Source organism: Rhinolophus hipposideros (genome assembly GCF_964194185.1).
Source record: "Rhinolophus hipposideros genome assembly, chromosome: 6".
In the NCBI taxonomy this organism is placed as follows: Eukaryota; Metazoa; Chordata; class Mammalia; order Chiroptera; family Rhinolophidae; genus Rhinolophus; species Rhinolophus hipposideros.
Window position 1 is genome coordinate 77238933 of NC_138052.1, and position 19915 is coordinate 77258847.

Consider the following 19915-nt stretch of genomic DNA (forward strand, 5'->3'; position numbering starts at 1 on the left):
TATATAAGGAGCTACTAAGTCTATGTAAATGACTTCTATGCCATTGATTACCCTTCATTTGTCCAGACAGCAGAGGGCTATTTCTACAGTGTAGAATTATAGACAAGTATAGTTATAATTCATTGATTCAAATACTTGCTGTCATTGTTGTTGGAGTACAATGGAGCCCAGACTTTGGGTTGGAAGACATCTATGTCTAGATCCTCATATATCAAGTTTAATGGAAGCAGAAACCATTGTCTCCCATTCTTGGAGAATTAAATAAAGGGACAGAGGTGGTCATATGACTGGTCACAAAATTGTACAAGGGAGCTGGGTAATTTATCTACTCTTATAGTAACTCTAATGAGAGCCTACTGCCTGGAAGTTATGAGAGAAACTATTCTTAATGGGTAAAGAAAAAATATTTATTCAAGCTTCTGATTGTATATCCCTCCTTTAGAAGAGACTACCAATTATTTCTGGGTACTATTCTCCTAACTCAGTTTGGAAAATACAAATATGCTTAAAAATACAGATATGTTTTGCAACTCTTCACTTCTTAATTCAGAAGAATATTATGAGAGCATAAATCAAAGAATATTTCTAATGGGAGGACACTTTTAAGTGTCAAGAGGCCTGAATATCCCTAGGTCTTTCTTGACTCCAAAAAGTTGCATATTTTTTTCTGAATATCTGCTGCCTTATCTGAAAAATGAAAAATTTGTAATAGGAAGTATCTTGAGTTCCTTTTCGTTCAAAGGGCCCATGAGCACTATTCAATGTAAGTAATTATAAGAGGCTTATTTATAAACATGCATGGCCATCTCCTTTTCTTCTTTCAAGTTTAAATGTTATATTAACAAAGACGCCTTCTACAAATTCTCTCTGTATAATTACCCTCACCCATTCTCTCTATCCCCTTGTACTAATTTATTTTTCTTTATGACACTTGACATATTAAATATTTATATCTGTAATTTGTTTGTCCCACCTCACTATCGTGTTTCCCCAAAAATAAGACCTAGCCAGACCATCAGCTCCAATGCGTCTTTTGGAGCAAAAATTAATATAAGACCTGGTCTTATTTTAATATAAAACCAGGTCTTATATCAATTTTTGTTCCAGGTCCGGCTAGGTCTTATTTGTGGGGAAACACGGTAGAAAGTGAGATCCATGAAAGGAAGAACTTTGCTTTACTCACTGCTGAATATTCCTGAGCCTAAAATAGGGCCTAGCACATAGATGTTTATTCAACAATAAATATATGCTCAATAAATGAGTGGGTTGATATATGAATTCGTGAACAAAAGGAGACTTTGAGAATGGAGGATAATAAAGAAAAGATGAAAGAAGGAAAGGAAGGAAGGAAAGAAGGAAGGAAGGAACTGTTATAGTTTATTCCATTGACCACAATTCTACTACTCACCCGCTCACTCATTATACACCAGCCACATGACCTCCTTTCTCTTCCTCAAAAATGTTAGGTATGTTCCCAATTTATAGCTTTATGGGGTGGATTGACTTGCAGCAATAGATTACTGATACAATCTGCCTGAGATATTCTTCCCACAGATACCAATATGATAATTTGTCTTGATTTTTTTCATCCTTATCCATGCATAGAGACCTTGTCACAGATCTTAATGGGTGGATGGACCATACTTTAATTAATAGTGCCTTGTCAAGCCAAACTAAAACATGCATTTTTAACTGATTGAACATCTTATTATTTAACTATTTATTACTTAAAGTCACATATAGATATGTATTTTTCACATTACACAGAAAAAAAAGAAAACTTAAAAAAAAATACCATTTTCCACCATATACCAAAACGGACTCAAAATGGATCAAAAATCTAAATATCAGACCTGAAACAATAAACTGCATACAAGAAGGCATAGGACTAAACTTGTGGACCTTGGGTTCATAGAGGATTTTATGAATTTGACCTTAAAGGCAAGGGAAGTAAAAGCTGAAAGAAGGGAATGGGACTATATGCAACTAAAAAGCTTCTGCACAGCAAAAGAAACCATGAACAAACAAAGAGGTAACAAACCGAATGGGAGAAGATATTTGCAAATAATGCTTCTAGTAAGGGGCTAATATCCAAAATATATAAAGAACTTGTACAACTCAACAACAACAACAAAGAAATCTAATTTAAAAATCACTGCACTGTACACCTGAAGCTGAAGCTGAACAATAATGAATGTCAACTACAATTTTATATATATATATATATATATATATATATATATATATATATATATATACACACACATATATATACATAGTTACAAAAAGTTGAGTACAGCATTAGGAATAGAGACAGTGGAAATGTAATGGCTGTATGCAATGTCAGAGAGGTAATAGATGGGGGAGGGGGATTATCACTGTGTGAGGGATATAAATGATAAATGTATAACTATTACATTGTTTTGTACACTTGAAACTAATAAAAATAAAAATGGGCAGAAGATCTGAGCAGACACTTCTACCAAGAAGACATAAAAATGGCCAATAGATATGTGAAAAAACTGCTCAAGTTCACTAGCTATTAGGGAAATGCAAATCAAAACCACAATGAGAAATCACCTCACCCAAGTCAGAATGGCTATCATCAACAAGACAAATAACAAGTGTTGGAGAGGTTGTGGACTAAAAGGAGCCCTCTTACACTGTTGGTGGGAATGTAAATTGGTACAGCTGCTATGGAAAACAGTATGGAGGTTTCTCAAAAAATTAAGAATAGAATTACCATAGGACCCAGCAATCCCTTTCTGGGGATCTACCAAAAAAATTCTGAAAACATTTATCTGTAGAGATATATGTACTCCTATGTTCATTGCAGCATAATTTACAGTGTCCAAGACATGGAAACAACCAAAGTGTCCTTCAGTAGATGATTGGATAAAGAAAATGTGGTCTATATACACAATGGAATACTAAGCCATGAGAAAAGATGAAATACTACCATTTGCAACGTGGATGGATCTTAAGATTATTATGCTAAGCAAAATAAGTCAGAGAGAAAAAGTCAAAAACTATATGACTTCACTCATATATGGGATATAAAACTGAAAGCAACAAAAGAACAAGACAAAGAAACAAAACTCATAGACACAGGCAATTGTTTAGTGGTTACCAGGGGGTAAGGAGGGAGGGGGGTGGTAGAAGAGGGTAAAGGGGGTCAAATATATGATGATGGAAGAAGAACTGACGGGGTGGTGAGCACACAATGTGATATATAGATAATGTATTACAGAATTGTACACTTGAAAACTATATACTTTTACTAACCATTGTCATCCCCCAATAAATATAATTAATAAAAATAATACTGTCCTTGTAGAAAATGTATTATTCTCTCCTGGAATAGCTCTCTGCCATAAGGAACATGATATATATTGGGTGAATATAAATTGAACAAGGATTCACAGGCTACAAAGTTATTGGATTCCTTCTTTTCTTCTCAGTTTTGACATTTTGGCATTCACTCAGAATTATTCTTCCTTAAAGAAAATACACTGATGGTCTGGGAAAAAAAATGGCGGCGTGAGGTGAGCCTCTGTAACGCTCCCCTGGAATTTACAACGAATCGGACAACAATAACTCCACAAAGGACTCCTTGCACAGCAGACAGGCAAGACGAAGAGGCCCACTACTGAATTCACCTCCAGGTGGGTGAATCGCGCGAGCGGGGGAGGAGGGAGAGGAGAAGTGCGGAGACGGAGCATCGCGGGCGCAGGACACAGACCTAGCTCAGTGCTCGGAGCCCGCTGCGCCCGGATCTTCTGCAACTGCGGGAGAGGGAAGGACTCGGACTGCTAGGGCTCCGCTTACGGCCCACAGGGCTGAGGGGGAAGCAAACAAAACCGCTGAACCCAACGCTCGCTCACGGCAGACCTCGGAGCAATGACTGAGGGAAGAGGGCTGAAATCGGTGGTTTAAGCCCTCACTGCCGAGCAGAGAGCGGAAGCCTTAGGCACGGAGACTAGCCGCCCCCTCCCTACCCTCCCAGAGCTCGCCCCGCCCCCACCTGCCCGGTGCTAGAAGCGATAAAGTAGCAGTGTCGGATCAAAGGACAGAATATTTGCTGCTCTGAGAACTGTGGACAGCAGACACAGATTCGCAGCTCAACTAGTTCCGGCAAAGGGGAGGGAGCTGTGGAAGCAGGACTGGCTGTGGTGGTGGTCGCCGCCATTGCTCTGGGCCACCTCTCACAACTCACCCCGCCCCTGGCCCCACCTATCTGGGCGGATCCCTGCAGGAGTAAACAGAACTGCTGAAACAAACGGGCTCTGAATCTGGTGCAGAAAGAGCTTTGGAACTCCAAAAGCTCTTCGCATACCTATCAACCTGTTGCAGAAGACACTCCTGTAGATGTCTAGGAAGAGAAATAGTAAATCAGTGATTGCCATGAATAACCAAGGCAACAAGATAGCTCAGAAAGAAAGTGAAAAGTCTCCAGAAAAGGAACTTAGAGATATGGACCTTTGTGATTTAAATGACAGAGAATTCAAGATCGCAATTCTGAAAAAACTGAACGAGATGCAAGAAAACACAGAAAGGCAGTTTAATGAACTCAGAAACACAATCAAAGAACACCATGAGCATTTTACAAAAGAGATTGAAATCTTGAAAAAGAACCAAATAGAATTTCTGGAGATTAAGAACTCAATAGAAGAAATTAACAATAAAATATCCAGCTTAGGTAGTAGAGTTGACCATATGGAGGAAAGAATCAGTGACATCGAAGATAGGAACCTGGAATTTACACAGAGGGAAGAAGAAAGAGACTTGAGACTTAAAAGAAATGAAAAAACTCTACAAGAACTTTCTGACTCCATCAGAAAGAGCAATATAAGAATAATGGGTATACCAGAAGGAGAAGAAAGAGGGAAGGGAACAGAGAATATATTCAAACAAATTGTCGATGAGAACTTCCCAAACTTGTGGACAGAACTGGATCCTCGAATCCAAGAAGCAAATAGAACACCTAATTACCTCAATCCCAACAGGCCTTCACCAAGGCACATTGTATTGAAGCTGTCTAAAATCAATGATAAAGAAAGAATCCTCAAGGCAGCCAGGGAAAAGAAGACGGTAACTTACAAAGGAAAGCCCATTAGATTATCATCAGATTTTTCAGCAGAAACTCTACAAGCTAGGAGGGAATGGAACCAAATATTCAAACTATTGAAAGAGAGAAATCATGAGCCAAGAATAATATATCCAGCAAAGATCTCCTTTAGATATGAAGGAGGAATAAAGACCTTTCCAGACATCCAGAAGCTGAGGGAATTTTCTAATACACGACCTGCACTACAAGAAATACTAAAGGAGGCTATTAGACCACCATCAAAAGGGACAACTTGTGGCAACCGAAACATAAAAAGGGGGAGCGTAAAGGCCTGAACTGGAATATGGGAATAGAGAAAGTAAGCGAACTGAAGAAACTGGAATACTCTAAATATCAAACTTTCTTTTACATAAACTCAAGGGTAACCACTCAAAAAACATCCAAATCTGAAATATATACTGTAATAAAAGAAGAAACAGAGGGAAACATCATAGAATACTACCACACAGAAATAACAGACAACAACAAAAAGGCAAAGAAACAATGGAGACACAGCCTTACCAGAAAACTAAAGACAGAATGACAGGAAATCCTCACATATCAATAATCACCCTGAATGTAAATGGACTGAACTCACCAATAAAGAGACACAGAGTAGCAGATTGGATCAAAAAACTAAACCCAACCATATGCTGCCTACAAGAGACACATCTCAGCTACAAGGACAAGCATAGACTCAAAGTGAAAGGGTGGAAATTGACACTTCAAGCAAATGGTACCCAGAAAAAATCAGGTGTAGCCATAATGATTTCCGATGAAACAGACTTCAGGGTGAAAAAGATAACAAGAGACAAAGATGGACATTTCATAATGGTAAAGGGGACTATACAACAAGAAGACATAACAGTCATCAATATTTATGCCCCCAATCAGGGAGCACCGAAATATACCAAGCAACTACTAACAGAACTAAAGGGAGAAATTGACCAAAACACAATTATACTAGGGGACTTAAATACATCATTGACAGCTATGGATAGATCATCCAAACAGAAGATAAATAACGAAATCGCAGCCCTAAATGACACATTAGATGAATTGGACATAATTGACATATATAGAGCACTTCATCCTAAAACATCAGACTATACATTCTTTTCTAGTGTACATGGAACATTCTCAAGGATAGACCATATATTGGGACACAAAATCAGCCTCAGCAAATTTAAGAAGATTGAAATCATACCAAGCATATTCTCTGATCACAAAGCTTTGAAATTGGATATCAACTGCAAAAAGAAAGCAGGAAAAAACACAAATACATGGAGATTAAACAACATACTTTTAAAGAACGACTGGGTCAAAGAAGAAATTAGAGGAGAGCTCAAAAGATACATAGAAACAAATGACAATGAAAATACATCCTACCAAAATTTTTGGGATGCCGCGAAAGCAGTTTTAAGAGGGAAATTTATATCATTACAGGCCTATCTCAAGAAACGAGAAAAATCCCAAATAAATAACCTCATGTTACACGTTAAAAAACTAGAAAAAGAAGAACAAGCGAAACCCAAGGTCAGCAGAAGAAAGGAAATAACAAAAATCAGAGCAGAACTAAATGAAATAGAGAACAAAAAGACAATAGAAAAAATTAATGTGACAAAAAGCTGGTTCTTTGAAAAGATTAACAAAATCGACAAACCCTTGGCTAGACTCACTAAGATAAAAAGAGAGAAGACACTAATTAACAAAATCAGAAATGAAAAAGGGGAAGTTATCACGGACACCACAGAAATACAAAGGATTATCCAAGAATACTATGAAGGACTATATGCCACCAAATTTAATAACTTAGAAGAAATGGACAGGTTCTTAGAAACATATAGCCTTCCAAGGCTGAATCATGAAGAACTGGAAAATCTTAACAGGCCGATCACCAGTAAGGAAATTGAATCAGTCATCAAAAACCTTCCCAAAATCAAAAGTCCTGGACCAGATGGCTTCACCAGTGAATTCTACCAAACCTTCAAAGAGGATCTAATACCAATCCTGCTCAAACTCTTCCAAAAAATTGAAGAAGAGTCAGTACTCCCTAACTCATTTTATGAGGCCAACATTACCCTGATACCAAAACCTGGTAAGGACAACACAAAAAAAGAAAACTACAGACCTATATCTCTGATGAATACAGATGCTAAAATCCTAAACAAAATTCTAGCAAATCGAATACAACAATGCATTAAAAAGATTATTCATCACGACCAAGTGGGGTTCATCCCCGGGGCACAAGGATGGTTCAACATTCGCAAATCCATCAATGTGATACATCACATAAACAAAATAAAGGACAAAAATCATATGATTCTATCAATTGATGCAGAAAAAGCATTTGATAAGATACAACATCCATTTATGATTAAAACACTTACTAAAATTGGTATAGAAGGAAAATACCTCAACATAATAAAGGCCATATACGACAAGCCCTCAGCTAACCTCATAATTAATGGTGAAAAGCTGAAGCCCTTTGCTCTACATTCAGGAACACGACAAGGTTGTCCCCTATCACCTCTGCTTTTCAACATAGTGTTGGAAGTCCTCGCCAGAGCTATCAGGCAAGAGAAAGAAATAAAAGGCATCCAAATTGGGAATGAAGAAGTTAAATTGTCACTCTTTGCAGATGATATGATGCTATACATAGAAAACCCTAAAGACTCCACCAAAAAGCTATTAGAAACAATCAATGAATATAGTAAAGTTGCTGGCTACAAAATCAACGTACAAAAGTCCATTGCTTTCCTATATACCAACAATGAAATCTCAGAAAAAGAGATAGAAAAAACAATTCCTTTTGCAATTGCAGCAAAAAGAATAAAATACCTAGGAATAAACTTAACCAAGGATGTGAAGGATTTATATGCTGAAAACTATAAGACATTTTTGAAAGAAATTGAAGAAGACACAAAGAAATGGAAAGACATTCCGTGCTCATGGATTGGAAGAATCAACATAGTTAAAATGGCCATATTACCCAAAGCCATATACAGATTTAATGCAATCCCCATTAAAATCCCAATGGCATTTTTTAAAGAAATAGAACAAAAAATCATCAGATTTGTTTGGAACCACAAAAGACCCCGAATAGCCAAAGCAATATTAAAAAAAAAGAACAATACTGGAGGTATCACACTCCCTGATTTTTCCTTGTACTACAGGGCTACAATAATCAAAACAGCTTGGTATTGGCGGAAAAACAGACACATAGACCAATGGAATAGAATTGAGAACCCAGAAATAAAACCACATAAATATGGACAGATAATTTTTGACAAAGAAGCTAAAAACATACAATGGACGAAAGACAGCCTCTTCAATAAATGGTGCTGGCAGAATTGGATAGCTACGTGCAAAAGAATGAAACTGGACTGCTATCTGTCACCATGTACCAAAATTAATTCAAAATGGATCAAAGACTTAAGCATAAGACCTGACACAATAAACTGCATTGAAGAAAACATAGGTACTAAACTTATGGACCTTGGGTTCAAAGAGCATTTTATGAATTTGACTCCAAAGGCAATGGAAGTAAAAACTAAAATAAACAAATGGGATTATATGAAACTGAAAAGCTTCTGCACAGCAAAAGAAACTATTGACAAAATAATGAGGCAACCAACTGAATGGGAGAAGATTTTCGCAAACAGTTCCTCTGATAAGGGGCTAATATCCAAAATATACAAGGAACTCATGAAACTCAACAACAAAAAAACAAACAACCCAATTGAAAAATGGACAGAGGACCTGAAGAGACATTTCTCCAAAGAGGATATACAAATGGCAAATAGACATATGAAAAAATGCTCAACATCGCTAATCATCAGAGAAATGCAAATGAAAACCACAATGAGATATCACCTCACCCCAGTCAGAATGGCTTTCATCAACAAAACAAATAGTAACAAGTGTTGGAGAGGCTGTGGAGAAAAAGGAACTCTCATACACTGTTGGTGGGAATGCAGACTGGTGCAGCCACTATGGAAGGCAGTGTGGAGGTTCCTCAAGAAATTACGAATAGAATTACCATATGACCCAGCAATTGCTCTCCTGGGTATCTACCCCAAAAATATAAAAGCATTTCTCTATAGAGACACGTGTACGCCAATGTTCATTGCAGCTTTGTTTACGGTGGCCAAGACATGGAAACAACCAAAATGTCCTTCGATAGATGAATGGATAAAGAAGTTGTGGTACATATACACAATGGAATACTATTCGGCGTTAAGGAAAGATGATATAGGAACATTTGTGACAACATGGATGGATCTCGAGAGAATAATGCTAAGTGAAACAAGTCAGACAGAAAAAGCAGAGAACCCTATGATTTCACTGATATGTGGTATATAAACCAAAAAGAAGAAGACAAACAAATGAGAAACAAAAACTCATAGACACAGACAATAATTTAGTGGTTACCAGAGGGTAAGGGGGTGGGGGGTGGGTTATGAGGGTAAAGGTTATCAAATATATGGTGATGGAAGGAGAACTGACTCTGGGTGGTGAACACACAATGGGATTTATAGACGATGTAATACAGAATTGTACACCTGAAATCTATGTAAATTTACTAACAATTGTCACCCCAATAAAATTAATAAAAAAAAAAAAAAAAAAAAAAAAAATACACTGTATTCCTAAATTGCCTTAATGATCGTTCATCATTCTGATGGTATCTTTGAAAATAGTGAGATTACTTATGTAATTCTAACTCTAAAACAGTTGTGTTTGCAAATAGATTAAAAAAAACATTAGTTTTATCTTAAAATGTATGTAACTGATTATTTGATTTTATATGGAAAAGATTTAAATAAGAGGAGTAACTGATACTTCAGATATTGTTTAGGGTGTTAAAGAACAAAAATACAACGAAGTAAATTTAAAGATCTAATTGGCTTTAAATGTATTACTTTAGTAGTCTTTACACTGTTCTATGAAATAGGATAAAATTTAGGTGTAGAGAATTTAAGGAACTTGCTTAAGGTGATAATGAATTTGATTTTGAACCTAGGAGGACTAGTTTGAAATCCTGTGTTATTAACCACTATATTATAATTTCATTATAACATAGTTATATAGAGAGTATATGGTATATAGTATATATAGAGAGAGAGAGTATATAGTATACACTATATAGTATAGTATATAGTATATAGCAGAGAGAGAGAGAGAGGAAGAGGAAGGAAGGAAGGAAAGGAACAGAGAGGAAGAGAGAAAGAAAGGAGGAAAGAAGGGAGGGAAGAAAGAATGAAAGTGTTGGGTAAAAAGGTGAACATTTGGGTTTAAAAGATAACATTAAAATATCACAAAAATAACTTAGTGAAAGAAGAGACAAATTGAAAAAAGTAGTATAACCTTGACTCTTTTGTTACTATAAAGAAACTGTTGCTTTTTCTCTGATGTACTAAACAATTGCTGGAGGTATTGTGCCTACCTCCAGTTATATGAGCCAATTTCCTGTGTACCACTGTTACCTAGGTTTTGGTCCTTAATGTTCTAAAAGAAATCAGGACTAATTTTATGTCCTAGGTCAGGATGGAAAAAAATCTAAATAACGTTGGAAAATCTTGTAATTATCAGGAAGCAAAGATGCAATCAAGGATATTTGAAGTTATGCTAGAAAGAACACCTGAAAAAAAGGCCAGCTAGTAGTCAAATAGTCAAATTTAGAACATCAAAATGTGTGAGATGAGTCTGTGTAACAAGCTATGAGTCAATGAGAGGTTACACACAGGGAGGTACCACTAAGCATATTAATAGTGGTTAAAATGTATCTCACCCTCACCATTCTTTATTTCTCTTCCTCAAACTCCAGCCCTGATTCTGGCAGTTCTTTCTATATCAGGTTTTGCACAATGTGTTCCTTCTGAGGTAGTACTGTTTTGTTTGTTTTTTTTTTTTTAAATTAGGGATTGTTTGTTTGTTTTATTATTGTTGTTATTGCTGTTTTATTATTGTTGCCATTGCTGAGGTCTCTATCTGAAAGTCACTTTGGGAAATCTTTCTCAGCAGTTCCAAAAGGGCCTCAGTGTACTTGCTGCAGACTTTCCCTATCAGAGAACGGCTACTATTTTAACTGCTACTAGTGCTTCTGTTCCTATGTTATTATTAGTTACATTCATTGAGGATGTTCCTTGTGCCAAGTGTTAAACCTTTTACATAAGTTGTTAATAAAAGCATTATGTAACCCCTATATGAAATAGATGCTATATTATCCCTTTTACTTTAGGAAAAAGGGGTTTACATAGGTTAAGTCATTTGTATATGTTTGCACAACTAGGAGTTACCAAACTCAGAATTTGAAGCCAGGTCAACATAAATTAATCATTTTCCTATTATCTTCTCTGCCACACTGAAAAAAAAAAGTTTACATTTAATGTTTGTCTTCTCTGCTAACCCAGAATCTCTGTCATTGCAACAGTATCTGTGTCTGTGTTTGTTAACATTAAATTTCCTAAACTTAGAGTTCATGACACGTAACACACTATACATATTTCTTGAATGAATTAATTAAAAAATATTTGTACATGACTTGAAAACTTTGGGGGGAAACTGACAACTCAAAAATAAACCCCAAATTAAATAAAGGCTCTAGAAGCTCACAGAAAAATAAATGCTATTGTGGAATGTGTAGCTATTTAATTGCATTCTGTTACTTTAAGGTAATACTCAATGTGACTATATTGCCAAGTTAAATTGCCTTTTCATTACACAAAGTTGACTATAACAGCAAAGCATTCCAATCTGACTGCTTTCCACTTCATTTTTTTCTTTGATTCGTTGTTACTAACAACAAGAAAGATATGAAAAATGAACATTTCAGTGTTCATTTATCATTTAGTCCCTAAAGAATAACACAGGCAATTGGGGGACTCTGCCCAAAGTCCATGGAAAGCCAATTAAAACTTTCTCTAGGTATCCTGCAGACAGTCAAAGAGGAGTGTGGAGTAGCCATAAGTACAACCTGCTAGACTTTTACAATAAAGAGTGGGAGACTCTTATCAAGGTTTCCTTTTCCATTTATATAGAACAATTAGATCTTGCCAATTATTGATTCCCTGACCAATTCCTAAATATGTATCTAGAACTTGGAGCTTACAAAATGCTTTCAGAGATGTAATTTTACCTGGTTCCTTGCAAACTCACAACCTTAGTTACAAATAAGAATATTATTCTCGGTAGACTCTGGCTGAGCCTGAGAAAGTACCACAGCTAAAAAACAGAAGAAAAACCAGGTTTCCTAAACATTCCCAGCTTATATTAACTCAGAGTTTAAAACTGCTCAATAATAGTATCAATCCAAAGCTATGGCCAAACAGATTATGAATCAATCAATAAACATTTCAGACCTACTACTACTGAACACGAAGATTTAGATATTAAAAAAAGAGTTTTGTATTGAAACACACGTGATTTTATTGCTGCCCATATGGAACTTCTGGTTTTGTTGACAAGGTAAAGTATTTTCACACTCAATGATTCAGGAGGGACACATTTTATAAAAATTGAATGATACAATATAGACATTTAATATTATAGGGATTTGACATAAGAAACAAAGATACGTACTAGAATACCAGATTTATAACATATTTTAGATGCTGGAGCACTTAAAAGTCATACTTTTCCTTTTTGAACACCATAAAATGCAGATATTTCATGACTAATTCTATCTTGTGAGCAAGGAAAAATTTTGCTAGCAGATAATTCCATATACATGATAAATGTACAACCATGAACTCACATCTTAACAAAATATGAATTGTTAAAGAAGGCATGATAGGCAATAAAGTATTTTCTGTTTTTTTTTTTTTTTTTACTTTAGAAAATAAATGAGAACAAACAGTGAGAGGTCAGAAATTAGTAATGAGAAGATTTCCAAATAACATAAGAAAAACTCTTCATTGTACAATGGGCATGACAGAGATGTGTATTCCTGATCCCTGAATGTGTTAAAAAGTTGAAAGATGAGAGTCTGGCAGTGATATTTCAAAGTCAGTGATATTATAAATTCCTCACCTAGACAATTGCATTGGCAGAATCTGTCTGATGTAACTCTTTTGGAACTGTGCAGTCAATTGAAGGGTTGCAACTTCTAAGAGAAGGCTTACATGGTAAATGGTGGTTAATCTAAGACAGCCTCAGCTCTTAGAGTATCAGTAGATACCCATCCCCGACCCCATGGCAGGAAGTCATGCATGTGCTCCTATAGAGCTTGTATACAGCTTGTAGGAGCCAGGGTAGACAATAAGGACCTGTCCTCCAAAGATCTGTGACTAATTATTGATTACTACTTCTGATAACAGAGATGCAGATAGAGGTGGGCAGGACTTTTGCACCCTCCCTCCACTGTTATAAACTCCTGCCCCTTAGGGTGAAGCAACTACCAAGGGTTTTACAAAGCCAGTATCTTTTTATTCCTCCTTCACTTTTCCCCTTTTGGGAGCTAGACATTAAAGAGTGGGAAACTCAGGAAATACATACATACATACATACATACACACACACACACACACATACATATGGAAAATTACAGTCACTCTGATTGCCCAAGGAAAGGGACAGATTCAGGAAAGATCTAAGACCTTAAGTTTAAATCTTGGTATGAAGACCACATACAACAATTAAAAACTAAACTAAATTTAAAAAGAAATGAATAAAAACCCCAGCAATTCCTGAGGAAGGAAGAGAATCAGATTATCAGAGTTAACACATTATAAGATTTAAATGTTCAGTTTTCAACCAAAACAAACAAACAAAACCACAAAGCATATAGATACAGAGAAGTATGGCCCATTTAAAGAAAAAAATAAATAAATGAACCAACAGAAACTATCCCTGAGAAAGATCAGATAACAGATCTACTAGATAAAGACTTTAAAATAACTGTCTTCAAACTGTCAAAAGCCAAAGTCAGAGAGAACTTTGAAGGTAGCAAGAGAGAAGCAAGTCATCACCGATAAGAGATTCTCAATATTATCAGCAGATTTCTCATCATAAACCTTAGAGGCCAGAGGTAGTGGGTTGATGTATTCAAAGTGCTGAAAGAAAAAAAGTGTCAACCAAGGATCCTATACCGGGCAAACTGTCCTTTGAAAGTGAGGGAGAAATTAAAACATTCCCAGATAAACAAAAGCTGAGGGAGTTTATTAACATTTGACCTGCCCTGTAAGAACTGCTAAAGGGAGTCCTGCAGGTTAAAATAAAATGACACTAAACAGTAATTAGAAGCTGTTTGAAGAAATCAAGATTTCAGTAGAGGTAACACATGAGAAATTATAAAAGATAGTGTTTCTGTAACAACAGTTTGCAACTGGACATTTGTTTTCTACATGATTTGAGACATTATTACATATTTTTAAAATGTATTATCCAAATAGTTAGTATTATTGTAACTTTTGTTTTTAACATCTCATTGTTTTCTACATAATTTGAGACTAATGCATTAAAACCAATTATTAATGTATGATTTTCGATGCACAATGGTACAATTTTGTGACATCAAGAACTGAAAGCAATGGGGACAGAGCTGTAAAGGCAATAGTTTTGTATGTTATTGAACTTAAGCTGTTATAAATACAAATTAGAGTGGTATAATTATACGATGTAATCCCCATGGTAACAAAAAAAATATTTATAGCATACAAAAGACAATGCAAAGGGAATTAAAACAATTCACTACAAAAGATCAACTGAACACAAAAGAAGACAGTAATGCAGGAAATAAAGGACAAAAAAAATTGATGAGTTCCTTTTGAAACTTAAAATAGTGTGTGTTCAGTCAACCTCAAGGCTGTTTAATTAGCAGTACTATGTATTGTAAAAACAGATTATTTTTCAAAAATACTACTGTACTTGTGCTAATAAAATTAGAAACTAAATCTTGAATGTAAAGCACACCCTTGCATTACTAAAATGGTGTAATTTCTCCAGATAAATAAATGAAATTTGTCACAACCATAACTTAAAATTGTAGCCCGATTGTTATGGAGTTGGAGAAAGATTAGTTCAATAACAATGTTATTGTTTGTTTGTTTGTTTTCTTAAAGAAGTCATAAATAGCATTTATTACCTTGGTATATCACACAGTTTTATTACTGTTCCTTCACTGGTATATCACAGTCTTATTGCTGTTCCTTCACTGGCTTTCTGTCTTCCCCCCTCCTCCCAGTCTGGCCACACAGTGCATCCTTGAACAGTTAGCTCACAGCAGCAATAGACTTATTTCACATCTCTAACACCATTCATTCACAGGGTCAAAGCTCTGGTCCACAAACCATTCCCTGTTGGAAGCTCAATGCTTGTGGAAGAATCTGTGGTAAACCAGGCCTCCCAGGATGGCTCGCTCCATCCAGTAAGGTGACGATGGAAAGTAGCAGCTTGTTGGTTGTCACTTTTCTGGACATTGACCTGAGAATCTTTAGACTTTTGTGTAAGTTTTCACTTGTGTTTACCAGTCTATTCTTGGTACGTCCAACTGCTCACCTTGCTACCCCAGCTTTTCTATGATTTCTGAGCCAATCTGGTCGGTCTCTGTGGCAACAGGATGAGAACACTCAGAACTCTGGGTGGCCTGGTTCAGGCTGTCAGTGCCTTGCAGAAGCAACACCCTTGGACACTAGCCTATTCATATGCTCATTCTCTACAGTGTATGCACCGTATTTCACGTCTCTTCGGCCCCCAGGTGTGGCTGTCAAAGGTGTGCTTCTCACTTCCAGTGGAGCTTGGCAAGGTCCTTCCAGTAGGTTCGAAGCTTAGGCATCATAGGGTTACAGAAAGATAAGGATGCATAACCTAGTTCCTCTTCCTTCTCTGCCAGTGTTTCATTTGCTTCCTGTTGCTTTTTATCAAAATCTTTGATCAACTTCTCTTTTTGGAGATACTGCAGATTGGGCTCCAGACCATCGCAACAAAGTATCACAATAAATTGAGTCTTAATCTTTTTGCAGATGGAGGGTCTTGCCTTCAATTTGTAAAAAACGCAACAGCTGTCCCTGCAGTCCCCAGGAGCCATGGCGGCACCCCTCATAGGTCTTCATGGAGGCTGTGGAAGGTCTCATGTAGTTTCTGGAAATGCTCGGAGGAGGAGGCCGAAGCAGCCAAGGCACAAGCCGCGCTAGAGCAGGGGCCACGGAGATTCTGTGTCCAGGGCCGCTGCTACCCCAGCGGTCAGCCACCTATCCTAGCAGGCATCACAGCAACCACCGCCACCGCCCCCTGGACAAGGTGCTTCCCCAATCACAGTGTTTTAAAATGAAGAAACTGAAGGTGAGAACAAGTGTTACACTTAACATCAATTTAATTTTGCATTTATATTTTTTGAAGCACCAAAAACTTGGTCACATTTTGTATGTCATCATAAATTATCATTATATGATTCACAAGCTACAACCATAAATACATATCCATTTGAAGTTATTTTTGGAAAAATAATTTCCCACTATAGTTTTATTCAAAGCTAGAAGCAATTTGTGGTTACGAATACAAAATATTGTGCACATAATCCTGAAATGATTTCTTTCTTTGCTCAACAAAATGGAGCAACTCTTCCATTCCCTTAGAAAAAGTAAGTTGGAACACTTTTGATAGAGAACATCCATGGTTATAGTTCATTTGTTCCACATATAAGCAATACATGTCTTTAAGCATTTTATCTAAGAATCCTATGAGATAGAAAGGATTTAAGGACCATCTGTATTTTACCAGTGTCAGAAATTTAGTACAAAACTCTTTATAGATAGGTAGGTAGATAGATCGATTGATTCATTTCCCTGCACTCATATTCCTCCTACTAACTCGGTGTCAAAATTCAAGCTAAATTAATTATGAGATTAATTTACAATCACAAGTCTGTTGTTTATATAGTTAGACAACACATGAAACAGGTGGCTTGGCCTAAGAATCAGTCTATTTGCAACCTCGACAATATTGGATAAAGCCAAAGAATTTAAGATTCTTTACTTTGGTAGAAATAAGTTATGCCCGACAGGTAGTTTAACGGGGAGTCATATTTTCTAGTAATTGAACTTTTATCTGGTGATCTGAAACATAAATATAGAGTATTATTGTAGATCATACCAGGATATAAATGAGAGACTTTCACTGAACAGTCTCAGGGCGCCCCCTATGGTACTGAGGTTAAAATAAAAAAGGAACCAAAATGAAATGCACCGACCTTACTAGGCACACGTCCTTTCACTTACCATAAAAGCTGAGTACAAACCTCACGTTTAATTTGGCTCAGTGGCTCTGCGGGTGAAGAGCTATTTTTAAATTGGAGAGGCTCCCTTGTGAAATAATCCCACATTGTTTGAACTGATATTTATGTTAGTATGAAACCAACAATCTCCACTACCATCACCAATAATTCTCTGTCCCTCTCTCTCCGCGCGCGCGCGTGTGTGCGAATGTGTGAGTGCGCGCGCTAGTGAGTGGGTGTGTCAGAGAGAGCACTCTATGCCTCGGGCTCGTCTTGGTCTCCCTTAGGCCGTGTCCGGTGTCCGACTGGAGGCTCCGGAAAGCAGGTGTCCAGGGACTCCAGCCCTTACCTGGGCTCCCTCAGGGAGGCAGCCGCTGAGCAGCAGCCACCCCCAGACGTGGGGCGACGCCCCCGGCCAGCCCACGTCCGGACGAACCCCAGCGAGAAGCGGGGACGCTCTTCCCGGAGCCGGGGAGAAGCTCGGTACTTGACTTTGCGGGCGCGGAGCACACTTGTGACCGGGAGCGCGGCGAGCTGGGGCCAGGGGATGCCCGGGGCTGGGCTGTCGGCGCCCGCGCGTCTCGGATTCCAGTCCTGCCGTGGCGGCTCGCGGTTTAGGCCGGTCTTCCCCGCAGAGCTGCTCGTGTCTTGGGGAGAAGTGGGGAGGCTCCCTCGTTCCCTGCGGAAGCAGCGGGGAGGCGCTCGCGCTCCGAGTCACGGAGTCCCGCATTTCTGGGGACCTGATGGCAACGGATCTAGTTCTCTGTCCCCCCACCCCCAACTCATACCATCTCTGTTTCCCTCCACTCTGGGTTACAACGCCCAGTCTCTAGGGGCGCCCTGGGTCCTCGGGCCGTGGTCCGCAAGTTCCCTGCAGGCCAGAAGCGAGATGACTGTCAACCACCCAGACCTGGACAGTGTGTTTAAAGGCTTCCCCGCGAGGTGCGTTCTGCACCTGCGGCTGTGCTCTGAACAGTCTCTACAGACCTCTGTAAAGTTCTCTGATCGCCTCAGTCTCAAAGTAGATTCGGGCTTCAATATTTATAGAGAAATGTCTATTTGCGGCCTCAAATATGGAAATCATGGTGTAGATATTGTTGAATCTCATATCTATTAAAGAAAAATTTTAGCTAGATAGGAATTGTTCAGTTTTTATCATGGTGGATGATGCTCCAGGTACTTAATGAAATTAAAGAACAAGATGCGGATGTTTTCCTTATTGCAACTTTTCATTGTGTGATCCATACTCAAAATACTCATAGCTTGTTTCTGAAGCAAGGTATGCAAAATGTCTTACATACACTCACTAAAAGACTGTATTACATACAAATGGTATGAGTCATCCGTTTAGAAAGCTAATGAAGGAAACAGCTGTTTTATTTAGTGAACTTATATTCTTTGCCAATTTCCATTGGTTAAGAATCAGAAGAGTTTTACAAAAGTGTTTAAAACACAAGAAATGCTTGACAAATATGCAATATTCAAAGGTCAAAAAACATGGTGATGTAAATTATGTTCTCTCACTGCTACCACACTGCATGTAAACAAGCTAAATTTGGAGCTCTAAGGAAATGAAAAGCTTATTGCTGACTTGATAGACGGGTCCAGGAATTTAAGTTGAAATCAAAACTTGGCATAATACAAATTAGTAAAAAGAATTTTAAACCATTTTCTAACGTCAATATGTAGAAGATTTTCATTTTAATCAACAATAGTTAAATTTGCTGCAAAATCTACAAGATAAATTTGAAGAATGTTTTGTTATATATGTGTGTATATATATACATATATATATATATATATATATAAAGTGGATTTTCAATTTATGCAATACTGCTTTAAATTCAGTAATAATACCACATTGACCCAAGAGTTAAGGAATTTACTTAATTTGCACAGATGAAGATGTATTTATGATGCAAATGTAATATCTAAATTAAGAGGTGCTGTAAAAATAAATTACACACTGACATTCTTTTTTTTACACACCGACTTTCAAAGAAAGTATGAAAATTAAAATAATATACAATATCTCTCTATTTTATATCATTATTATTTGGATACATTGGATTACATTACATATGTTCTTACACTTAACTTTACCTGTTATTTTTACTTTTCAAATTACATACAAGGATCATATTATATTTCTTTTGGACATAACAGTTTTAGTAAAACTTAAGTTACTCCATGCTATTCCCAAACATGTCCCATCTCACCACTTCTTTTCAACATTTTACTGGAAGTCCTAGCTAATGCAATAAAATGAGAAAATAAAAGGTGAGCAGATTGGGAAGAAAAAATAAAACTATCTGTGTTTGCAGATGACATGATTGTAGAAAATCCAAAAGAATAGTAAAAAATAAACCTCTTGGAACTAATAAGCATTATAGCAGGGTTGCAGGATGTAAAGTTAACACATAAAATTCAATCATTAGTGAATTCAATCATGCTGCTCAATACCAGCAATGAACATGTGGAATTTGAAATTAAAAACACACCATAGATATTAGTATCCCCAACATGAAATACTTAGGTATAAATCTGACAAAATATTTACGAGATCAATAGGAGGATAACCAAAAAACACTAAT

At 37.1% G+C, this 19915-nt stretch overlaps 1 pseudogene across 1 annotated transcript; it reads right to left on the reverse strand.

Annotated features, from left to right (window-relative positions):
• Positions 1 to 15416: 15416 nt before the first annotated feature.
• LOC308498571 (vesicle transport through interaction with t-SNAREs homolog 1B-like) lies at positions 15417 to 17429 on the reverse strand (annotated as a pseudogene). Its single transcript has 3 exons — positions 17326 to 17429; positions 16109 to 16238; positions 15417 to 15998 (listed from the first exon to the last, which is right to left on the reverse strand). The product of its transcript is annotated as a vesicle transport through interaction with t-SNAREs homolog 1B-like (transcript).
• Between the last annotated feature and the right edge of the window lie 2486 nt (positions 17430 to 19915).